The sequence below is a fragment of the Lygodium microphyllum genome, chromosome 5, assembly GCF_053477565.2.
Source record: "Lygodium microphyllum isolate KBCC chromosome 5, Lygodium_microphyllum_v1.1.10, whole genome shotgun sequence".
In the NCBI taxonomy this organism is placed as follows: Eukaryota; Viridiplantae; Streptophyta; class Polypodiopsida; order Schizaeales; family Lygodiaceae; genus Lygodium; species Lygodium microphyllum.
In genome coordinates this window covers 130,843,793-130,856,352 of record NC_141139.1, presented here as the reverse complement: position 1 = coordinate 130,856,352, position 12,560 = coordinate 130,843,793, and positions in this window count along the sequence as shown.

The window sequence follows — 12,560 nt, the reverse complement described above, 5'->3', positions numbered from 1 at the left end:
GTACAAGAACATCATCACCCATTTTGGCATTCCCCTAGAGCTTGTCAATGACCAAGGTACTTACTTCCTCAACAAGATTATGGAAGAGTTGACAGAATTGTACAAGATCCGTCATCATAAGTCCATACCCTATTACCCCAGAGCCAATGGCCAAGTCAAAGTTACCAACCATATCCTATGCTCGATTCTGACAAGAACGATAGCCACATATTGTCGTGATTAGGATGATTGACTTACAGAGGCCCTCTAGGCGTACAGAACCTTCCATAAGATGGCTACAGGAAAACCCCCTTTCCAGTTGATATATGGAACAGAAGCCATCTTTCCTATTGAACTCGAGCTACCCTCTCTACCGTGGCCATCAAAGAATGCTTGGGAGATGGCGAGTCCCTGCAACGCTGTTTGTTGCACTTGGAGTGTCTCGATGAGACTCACAAAATGGCCTTATAGTGCATGGAAGCCATGCAAGCTCGCAGAAAGGCCTATCATGACAACTTTATTAAGCAAAAGGAGTTCAAGGAATGTGACTTAGTCATAACTTATGATTCTCGATTTGACAACTTTCCAGGCAAGCTTCAACAATGCTAGATGGGTCCTTATAAGGTACTTTCCATCAATCCTAATGGGTCCAGACAGTTGATGCTTCGAACAATCCCTTCCTTATTAATGGCTATCGCCTCAAGAAGTATTACGCTCCCTGGGAATCCTAACAATCAGTCGATAGCTTCCTCATTCCTTGCACAATGGTCGAGACGTCTTTACCTAATGCTCCTGATGATAACCCTCTTACTAATCTTGATGATGTGGTTACATTTTGATAGCCCCTCGCAGCCACCTTTCCCTCCCCCTTGGCTTCCTTTCAGTCTGATGCAACAGAGGTGGCGAGGATGGTTGTGATACATGGCATTCTTTCCATTCTCTGCTTTAAATACAATAAGAAACAAAATAAAAATATATCAGTCCCTGTCATGCTGACCTATTCTTTGAAAAAATGTGAAAATACCCTTGGGAGTAGGGCAAAAGAAAAGAAATAAAAATAAAAATAAAACTCTTATGGGAGAAAAAGAAGCACTTCCTTGCCATAACAGGCCTTGTTCCAAGAAATGGTGGAAAACACCCTTGGATGGGAAGCTAGCTGTGGAAAAGTTGATAACACCCCGCAGTCTCAGATCTGCCGAATCTCTAGCCAAACTCTTGCAGAAGAAGTTTTCAAGCCACCTCCCTTGGTGCACTGAATCCTATAACCTCATCAGTGCTTCTGATTCCTACAATAGACTAATCTTTCAACATGCAATCCAAGCACCGAACTTTTTGGCTACCTCCCAAGGTATGCCTCTTCATCAACCAATCCATGTTAACAACAACTTGTTGACCCTGATCTTCATCGACAAACCTAGAGCATTGTGAGCTTTCATCCTAACCAGATGGGGATGTGAGTATGGGCTGCCCTCTGTATTCATCAATAGAGTGTGACACAAAGGGTGGGGTGAGTGACCAGTCCTTGCCCTTTATATCCAACTAAGAGGTGAGAGGTGTGAATGGAGTGTTGCACGCATGGGATGGGCCTCTCAATATACAAAGCACAAACTTGTTCCTATGTACGGCACTGTAATGCTTTCTTTCCGTCCTTCTCATATCGTATGGTGACACATGGCGGGATGCACTGTTGCACCATCAATTGCGCACAAGTCATACACCCTCTGCACACATGACAGTGAGGATGTGACATCAATGGGTTTCAGGAATGGGCTACCCTCCTGTATCAATCAACAAAGCATGAGACAGAGGGGGGGCTGAACATGACTAACGTCTCCTCAAACAATCATTGAGAGGTGTGGATTGAGGGATATTACAACACATGGCATCAGGTACATTCTCGTTTCCCTATGCATATACAGGATGGATCTCTGCCATCACCCCAGGACACGTCACCCTATTTTGCAAATTGCACTAGACGGCTCCTTGGCCTTCCTACTTGCACCTATGCTAGATGGGGTTGAATGTGTGAATACCTAGAGTTTGCGGCAAGAAGGATGTGCACAGGGGAGATAAGAGCTCAAAGTACAAGGACAAAATCTTGTTTACTAAGTTGCTTAGAGTACAACTTAGGTACACTCTCTCACATTGATAGTGACCCATAGGCTGTTTATATAGCCTCTATCAAGCTAGGGTTAGGGTTTTCCTTGCCCCTTAAGGCCATTCACATACATCTACCTTTATAGACCCTTGCTTAGGGTGGATTCCCATGCCTACATTCTAACACCCCCCCTCAATGCTAGGGTGGCATTGCATCACAAGGCATGTTAAAGTTCCCCCCTCTCAATTAAATGGGATGCCTTGATAAATCAGGCTACAAGAATATTCATAGGTAGAGGATGTTACAAGACTCAAAAGAGTCGGTCATATGTTGATTGGGAGGCAAAGTTGGTCTCCAATTCCTTAGTTACTTCTGGAACATTGGGACACTTATTGGTGATATGCCCAGTCTTTTTGCATTTATTACTCTTCATTTTGTCAGGTATTTCTTCCAGCAATTTCTTACAATATGCCCTTTTTTATGATAGAAGGAGCACTTAGTAGAAGCGGTATGGACTAACACTTGCTCACGGGAAGTGAATGCTGAATTTCCTTAAGTATGGTTTCTCTTCTCTTCATCCAAGGAGGACTTGATGGTACTTGCCAAGGTTGGGTTTGGAATGTTAGTTAGGGTAGTCACAGGGGTTGAAAAACCTTCTTCACAGACTTCAGAAGGATGGCAATGGCATCTTCATCATGAATGGGTGCTTGAATGGAGGCAAGCTGTGCCATAATCCCCTTCATATGTGAAATAAACTTTCTTAGATCTTCTCCCTATTTGTATTCCAAGATGAAAAACAAAATCTTTAGAAAGATTTTGAAGTTCTTTCCTATAGCGTTGTAGAGCCTTTCAAGTTCATTCCACTTCTCCTTGGTAGTAGAGAGTTGGTCAATATGATGAATTAAAGATTCATCTAAATGAAGCATGATGATGGCATAAGCTCTTTCATCATCTTCTACTTCAAGGGGATGATGCCACTTTAGGAAGGTCTTACCTATTTTCTTAAGCAATGGAAATGTCTAATCCTTTACAGGTTACCAAGTACAACCAAATAACAGAACTGATAGCCAACTTTGAAATTGTATAGTTGAAAACAGTTAGAAATCATACATATGCAATATCTCAAGATAGGATTTAGGAGGTCTTGTTCTTCGAGCAACTCTTGATTTAAGCTTTACTGTTTTCCCGGGTTTCAAATGAGGTGAGCTTTGATTGGACTTCAGGCTCTTCCTGATAATGCGGCCTATTTGAGGAGTTCTTAGTGGAGCACGACTTATCGATAAAATCCATGCTTTTGGATGAACTAGAGGAGAATATAGTAACACTCATATCTTTGATGCACAAGCAAATTAATATTGGGATATGATCTATGTGTTTATAGTTGTACGCATAGCCTTACAACCAAGAAAGAAGAGATAAATGACATAAATCACTTCATGGATTTAATTTTTTGATTAAAAACTAGATTGAGCCAATATCTAGCTAGTGACATGATTGTAAAATGCAACATTAGTGCTTACAAGCACTCATCTCAAGGTTTATGCCACTTGAGATGTGAGATGTGGGTTGTTTTATCAACTAAGGAGGTCCATCGAGGATAAGAAACTTTGAAATAGAGCTTTCAAATCTTCAACTGACTCTGGAGAAGATCAATCAGTGATTAGAATCACTATTAGTGATAGCAATAGTGAATTTTTTGAAATTTGAAGCAAGCTTGAGGTTTGGCTATGGCTGCCAGGAGTTAAGCAGTTAGGGTTTGCTTCTGTGTGGCCAGTAGAGATGGAATTTTTCCAAACCCTTTTAGAGTTAGGAATCCCACTTGGGGGGCTATCATTGCCCCAAGACGCCCGCCATTATTGCATCTTCTACATGTCGTGCCATGATGATGAACAGGAGGTTGTGAATTTTGCATCTGATTTGAGATTTCTTCAATGCTGCCCTCCACGATGCATAATGTTTCCCTTTCATGTGCCACGCCAAGTCGCCCTATGTTGGAGAAGAAGTCCTTAGTAGAAGTCAGGAGCTGAAATGCTCTCCTTTGGCTTCCCCAAGTCGTCCAAGGTCAGGGGGTCAAGGTTTATAGAGGAGACTCTAATACCATGTGAATACTCAGAGTTTGTAGCAAAAAGGAAGTGAACAAGGGAGATGAGAGCTCAAAGTACAAGAACAAAATCTTGTTTACTAAGTTGCTTAGAATACAACTTGAGTACACTCTCTCACACTGATAGTGACCCATAGGCTATTTATAGAGCCTTTGCCAAGCTAGGGTTAGGATTTTCCCTACCCATTAAGGCCATTCACATACATCTACCCTTATAGACCCTTGCTTAGGGTGGATTCCCATGCCTACATTCTAACAGAATGCACCAATGCACCATCAACTGTGTACACTAGCATACTCCCTCTCAACCATATCCCTTGTTGATTTCTAAACCGAATGCGAGACCGGATTTCCATCATTATTCAAATTGAGTGATGTCCCTTGTGGGGTGAGTGATGGTTCTTTCATTCCAATTTGAGTGACTGTGAGTTGAGTGCACTATCCTTCACCATCGACCATTTTCCATGATTCCCTCAGCAAAGTTGTCTCCCTAGGTACTGTTGTGTGGTCCATGCCATGTTGGACGTGTGATGTGAAGACACTTTGGTCCCTTGTGCAGCCGACTGCGACACATCATGTGGCATTGCCAATCAACTTCAATCCTTGGCAACATCGGCCAAGTTTTTCTAACCCTACACCTTTCGTTTCTCGTGACGGTCATGTTTTTAAGTGTGGGGACATCAATGGTTAGTTTGACATGTGGTTTTAGGTCAGTGTTGCTCAGTCCACCCTTCCTGGTAAGGTTTTAAGTGTGGAGACGTGTCCCTGCGCATATATGTTACATACCCTTATGCATCTACCATGAATTGCCCATGCATGCATGCCATGTCTTGATTTTACTCTGATGGGGGTCCCTTTCCCACCCACACGCCCTTCTTTAACCCCTTCCTACAGCCGTTTCTTTTTCGATTCCCGTTATTCCTTGTTTTGACGCTCTTCAATGTGAATGCATCTTTTGTTCACCAGAACGCTCATCCAATCTGATAGCCGTGTTGGTCACTTTGACTTGGCTACTCTTCCTTTTTACAGCCCCTTATTCCAAGTCATGGATATTGAGTTATTGATTTTTGAAGAATTTTCCTTCCATTTCATGTGTTTCCATGCGAACGTGCCTTTTTGCATTGAAACTACAATCCGATGTGCCATCCTTGTCACACCCCTTCTCTTGGACAATTTTTCTTTTTATTGTCTATCATTTTGATATATGGTTTGTCCATTATTAATTTTTTTGCAAATTCGGGTATTTTTAAGTGTGTTTTTTACTATTTTTCCATGTGAACCTGCCTTAATTATCTCCTAATTGAATTTTTATTGTATCACCAAGTCTGGCTTGGTCCTTTGCATGATTTTCCCTTTTTCCCATCCTGTTTTGATCTACCAATTTTATTTTATTAAAATTTTAATGCATTTTTATGATCTTTTTTCTTCTTTTTTCATGTGAATGCCCTTGGAACGGTGTTTTGACCGGACGACCTTGTTTTACTCACTTTCCCTAACCTTTTTCCTTTTCGTTGCCTTCCGTTCTGTTGTATGGATTTCTCCATATTAATTTTCGACTTTGTTTTTATTTATATTTTTACCGTGTTTTCCATGCGAATGCGCCTTGCCCTCTCGAGCACCGAATTTGACCTTTTCCATCATGTTCATCTATTCTTGCAGACATTTTCCATGTTCACTTCATCGCGTTTCGACTACCTGATTTTTTCATGTTAATTTTTCTTCTCTGTTTTGAAAATGTTTTTTTGGTTTTTTCTAGGTGATAGGGTTCTATCTCTTTCGAAATTGCATTCTAATGTGATAGACATGTCTGACACGTTGTTCCATATATTTTTCCTTTTTTCCGCACTTCGTTTCGAGAGCCTTTGTCAAATGCCTGAGAAGCGACGAGATTGGATTTTCCACCATTAATTTTTGTCTATTTTTGCATCCCGAAGTCACGCGGGTTTCCATGCGAACGCCCTCATTTTCATATTTCGAAGTGTGTGTCATGCTCTGCCAGTGTTTGCCATGCATTCGCTTCCCATTCCTGGTTCCACAAAATTTTTTACCCTGCACCTGCACGTGGGACGAGAAGGGGGTTGTTTCTCCTCTCTTCTTATTTTGATTATTATTTATTTATTTTTTAAAAACAAATCATTCCACCCCCTCTAACCATCCTCCCATGTCTCCTCAACCCCCCTCTCCTTCTTCCCTCTCCTTTCTTTCTCTCTCTTTCTTTCTCACTCCTCGACCCCTCTCTCTCGCTCTCCCCTCCTCCTCCTCCTCCTCCTCCTCCTCCTCCTTCTCCTCCTCCTCCTTCCTCTCCTCCTCTTTCTTTTTCTCCTCCTCTTCCTCCTAATCTTGCCTCCCACTATCACAGGGCCCGTCGCCTGGTGCTGCTAGGCCTCCTACCATTGCCGCTGCTCTTGGGCCCCCACCCGGCCCCGCTGCTTCCCCTGCCCCACCACACCCACCCCAATATTCCTCTCCCCCCGACCACCCCCACCCCATTATTCCCCCCCCCGGCCCCGCTTTTTGCCCTCCCCCCCACCACCCCCATTAGCTCTTCCTCCCCACCCCCATATGAAACCCCTCTTACCCCTCCATTAACCCCCTCTCCCCCCTACCCCTGCAAAAACCCACCCTTATCTCCTCCTAAGCCACCCTTCCCACTTGCCCCCCCAAAATAAGGAAAAAAAAAACCCAAGCCCTTTTTCCCCCATATGCCCTTTTTCCCCTACGTTTCCACACCTGCCCCAGGCCTCATTTATGGCCATCAATCACACCTCCGTGTCTCAATTTTTGGTGTTGTTCATGTACTAGAACGCATCTTGTTGGCGTGCTGGAATTTACCCTGTGTTGGTTTCTGTTGTTCACGCATTGTGTGTACGTGGTCACAGCCGTATCACATTCAAACGCCCATTCATATGCGCAGCTACTATCGGGTACCTTGCTGTCCCGATGTTGATTATTTTATTTCCATAAATTAGAAAACTCATAAATTCATTCGAAAAAGTAGCTTTTGTTTTTCTTCTGTATGAAGCATGGAGTAATGAATGATGAAGGTTGAGAGTGTTTGAAAGCTCAATGAATGGTTTTTGATAGTTGGGAATGGTTTTAGTTATGAGTTATGTGGTTCTGATGCTTTCTGTTGACTTTCTGTAAATCCTTTGTTGAGCTTCTATAGAGCCTCTATTCTTGTTTCATTCTGTTCTGTATGCCTATGTAAGTGTTTTGTGGAATGTATGTGTGACTTTGGGAAAGTTTTCTAGTCTTGGAAAGAGGTGAATGTAAGTTCAAAAGAGCTCAAGGAAGTGGAAGAAGTTGTTACTGAAGACTCAAGAGAAGACTGGAGTGAAGTGACAATGATGAGCTATGAAGAGTCACTATAGTGGCTCTGGTGACCTTTCATATCAGACACACCTCTTGGAAGGGGCATCCACGACCAAAGAAGGGTTATTATGAGGGATTATTGCGTATTGTAGTGAGGAGATGATGAGAGAGAGAGAGAGAGAGAGAGAGAGAGATAGCCAAATCTATGCAAAACAATGTATCTACATATGAGAGATTGTGAGAGAAAGCTATGGAAACTTTGAAGATGAATCATACGCGACATATTTCCATTCAAAGTGGAGTATTCTTTTGTGTTTTCTATGTCTATCAATGAATTCTATGAAGGGTATGAAGAGAATGATGAATTTTGTTAAAGATAAAGCCGTGGTAGAATTGTTTTTATGAAGCTCCTTGAAGATTTTTTGTTCTAGTGTTGTTTTCTTTGTTGAGATCATATAAAAGATGAAAAAGATGGTTGTTGATGTTACAACATAGATTTTCTTGCAGTAGAAACCCTATTTCCTTGGTGTTCCTTTTGGGGCTCCATGTTTTTTGTGAGAAGCCAGGGAAAATTACCAACAACAAGCATTAAAAGAGGGTGAGAATGAAGGAAACGGCATTCCAAAGAAGAGAAGAATTCAATGGATATTTGCAAAGTTCCTTCTACCACTGAAGAATTGAAGATTCTCATTGCCAAAGCCACTTTCCAAAAGAAGTTCATCCCACAATGGTAGAAAACATATTACCATCATGATGCAAGCTCTATGTGGTGGACTATTTCCTCTTTCTATTGAAGCAACAGAGACGTGCATCTTCATGGCAAATTGGTTGGGAACAAACTGAAGTTCAGAAATAGAGAGAATAACCATCCATGGAAGATCTTGCATTCATTGAGAAGTTTCCTGACATCATCAAGTGGGAGATTGTGAAGAAGCTTCATGAGTCGTGGTTAGTTTAGGTTCATGAAAACAAGAAAGAAAAGAGTTGGCATTTGTTCATGGATGCTCAATAGCAGGACATGTGGGATGCCTGGTGCACTAACAATCTCTTGTTTGTCCAATTAGCAACCCACTAGAAGTTGGTAGACAGAGTGTTCTTCACAACATACACTATTGAAACCATTAGAAGCTGGCATTACTATGATGATGACACAACAATCCTAGGAAGAATGAGTTTTGTTTCCTTCAGAACGGAATACCTTCCTGTCTCTAGCGGTTTGAAGGCTGAATTCAAAGACGTAGAAAAGTAAAAAGTAGAAGAGATATTGGCAATAGAATCCTCCAGAGATAAAAGCCCCCTCTGATTTTATTATGTTGAGTACAAACCAATTGGTTGGAGCCAACCCCCTAATGAATGATGCAATCAAGAGACAAGCACTAGAACGAGTCCAGAGGTACATGAGAAGAGAGAAGGAAAGAATCAAGGTTGAGAACAAACTAGCACAATCCTCTTTTGACGCCTGAAAGGCACTCTTTATAGAAGTCCCCATGGCAACTCAAGGTCCCCTTCCTAGTCAAATCCATCTTGGAAATATTGATGACAGGCTAGCAAATGTAGTCCCATTGGCCATTTTAAAGGGAGAGTACAATGAAGATCCTAATCTTCATATAGCAAAGTTTATGGTAGCATGTGTGCCTAACAATGCCAGAACCCTCGAGCATTGGTTAGCAATATTCGCCGCTACTTTCAAGGGCGTGGCATTTCAGTGGTATGAAAGACAAGCAATAGGAACTTTTGGCACATAGGACAACCTAAAGTTGGCTTTCTCCACTAAATTCAGGCATAAAGGTTTTGAAGAGTGGATGTGAGAGGGGTTCATGAACTTAAGTCAATCCTCTAGAGAAAGAGTAGAAGCTTATGTCTTGCGAATGGAATCCATACTGAGAATATGGACCAACCATCACTTGGATGAAGGCATCCAAAAGGGAGTTTTCCTCATAGGCTTGCAACCAAAAGTTTGCAAGTTTAGGAAATTGAGAAGACCAATCAATCTACAAGCTGCAGTGGAAGGTGCGAGACTGTATGACGAAGTTGAAGCAAGGTTGTCAATGACCTCAAGGAGAGGAGTCTTACCTTCTCACATGCTAGGAATGGCATACCCACCAATTGCAGTCCTAGGGACAGCTCCCTACCCCTACCCTCAGATGCAAACAATGATGTAGTACAGTGCACCTACTCCACAATGGCCCCCGCAGGCGACAGTGCCTCAAATGATGGTTCAACCACAACAATAGTGGCCTCAAATAGTTCCCCCAATGGCAAGTCAACAATAGTGGAATCCTACCCATTGGAATAAACAACCCCAAGTCTTAACAGGAGCTTTGAATCAGATCCAGAACAAAGGACCTTCTGGATCAACCTAACTAGTGTATGTAGTAATAACAGAAGCTTCTCAAAACCCTACTACAAGTACTCCGGGAAGTGAAAATCTAAAGGACTACCTGTCCAATTTAGTTGCAAGTATCAAAAGGAGCTTATGGATGTGATTACAAAACAACTAGAGACATTGAAGGTAAATTCCACCAATATATCGACTCCTGCAGGGGGTGGGAGAGATGTGATGTGTTCTAATACATGGTGTGCAAAGTGCCATCAAGCCGGGATGTCTAGCCATCAAATGCACCCAAAAACCAACCATTCCTGGAGTCTTCTATTACTATTTGAGGAAGAACCATACAGAGGATATCTACTCTTTGAAAGAGATGCACGAAGAAAGAAAGAAAGATGAAGACACAAGATTCAACTTGCTGGAATCTAAAATGACAATGGAGGACATTGGACCAAAAACTAGGGAGTTCAGTCCTAATTTTGGTCCAAGGGATTTTCCTCTCAAAGTTACAAAGAACGACAGTCTGGTGGTGGCTAGAGATCAGAACTGAAGTGTTATAGATGTGGAGAAATCACCAAACTATCCAAACCCTAGAAGATTTGTGGATTACAAGCTCTTATGCAATCGATGCAAGGGAGAAGACTCTACTGCAAAAGATTGTCCAAGTATAGGTCCTGTGAAAGCTACTTCTAATACCCAGCAGAAGACTCAAGAATCTGCACTAATTTGGTGGAAGTGGAAGTTGCTGCAATAACACGAGCAAAGAAAGGAGAACCCATAGTTCCAAAAGAGAATGTTCCCTTTTCCAAGACCATGAAGTTCAAACTTTCTAGGGAGAAACAAAACAGTGCAGTATAGAACAATGTAGTACAGAGCACTACAAAGCCACAGAGAGCCACAAAGACAATTGCAAAGAGAGGACTAGAAGTCTAGGAGATAAAGGATGCCAAAGTATCTCCTCAAGGAGAAGAAGCGCAGATGTTTCCGCTCCTAGAAAACAAAGCAAAGATAAAAGTGAGCATGGCCCCATTCCCTAGCCGATTGGAAAAGCTTGTGGATCCTATCAAAGAATATGATTTGGTCAAAGACCTAGACACTTTTAAACCAAGATTAACATTCCAAGAGTTGTTGATGTTGTCTCCTAGTTGTCAAAAGAAATTCAAAAGCATACTGACAAGAAGAAGAGGCCTAAGAATTGCTCCCTCTATGGCAACCAAGTCCAACAAAGCCTCAGAACCCATGAATGAAGTGGATGTGGCTAACGCCTTCCTAGATCAAAGAACCCCAGAGATTGGTGTATGGATTGAAGAATGCTTTATTGCAAATGCATTGATTGATAAAGGATGCCAAAGTACCTCCTCAAGGACTAGAAGCGCAGATGTTTCCACTCCTAGAACAAAAAGCAAAGATAAAAGTGGGCATGGCCCTATTCCCTAGCCGATTGGAAAAGCTTGTGGATCCTATCAAATAATATGATTTGGTCAAAGACCTAGACACTTTTAAACCAAGATTAACATTACAAGAGTTGTTGATGTTGTCTCCTAGTTGTCAAAAGAAATTCAAAAGCACACTGACAAGAAGAAGAGGCCTAAGAATTGCTCCCTCTATGGCAACCAAGTCCAACAAAGCCTCAGAACCCATGAATGAAGTGGATGTGGCTAACGTCTTCTTGGATCAAAGAACCCCAGAGATTGGTGTATGGGTTGAAGGATGCTTTATTGCAAATGCATTGATTGATGGAGACTCATCAGTAAACATAATGACGGATGTAAAAATGAAGGATATAGGCTTGCAAGGAATGCAGCCTACGTAATGGCTTATCAGATCGGTAGACCAAAGCAGAATCAAGTCTTTGGGTATTCTCTCATACGTAACAACAACCCTCACAGGAAGAGACTATTGCCTGATATATTTGGTGGTCAAGTCAAATTTCTACAGTATATCATACCCTTTGTTGTTGTGAAGACCTTGGATTTTTGAAGCAAGAGCAAGGATGGATTGGTTCAAATGAACCCTAACACTAGGCAAAGGACCCAACAAAGTGGTGTTAAAGTTGTATGGGTCGTAAAAAGGCAATGGATCCATGTCCCTCAAAGTCTTAACCGACTCCTCCAATGAAGTAACAAATGGTACATCAGGAGACGAAGAGGCCGTCAAACAAATCTTTTCCAAGAAAACAAAGGCACAGTCCCTAACAGCGGGCACTATAAGCCAACTACTGAAAGAAGCAAAGTCTTTGTCTATGGGAGAATATCTCTTGCCTGAACCCAAATTGACTTCTGAAATCACCTCTGATAGTGAGATAGAAGCATGGATGTATTGTTCTCCCTATTACATGGCAGTTGCAGAGATAGAGCCAGAGATAGAAGCAAAAGCAAAAGACATAACAAAGAGTCTATTCTTCTCTTACAAAGCCTCCATAGAGATAGAAACAGAATCTAAAGAGGACGAAAGTGATAATGCAGACAAATATTCTAGAAGTAAGCTAGAAGAGTCTATCCTACTCGCAGAAGGTAGAGAAAAGGAAGAAGTTCCTAGAGTTCTTGAAGCCTCAGAAGCAAAAGATCCCTTTCTGTTTGACAAAATGACTACTACGGTACCCTTTGGACTGATTAATGAATTACGTCATTAGCAAAGCCTTTATAAGAAATGGATTAAGAAAAATATGCTTTCCTTTAGCACTAACTCTTGTTGCCCAAAGTTACCCTTCCTCGGAGAAGATGATGTTGCTTGCCAACAAC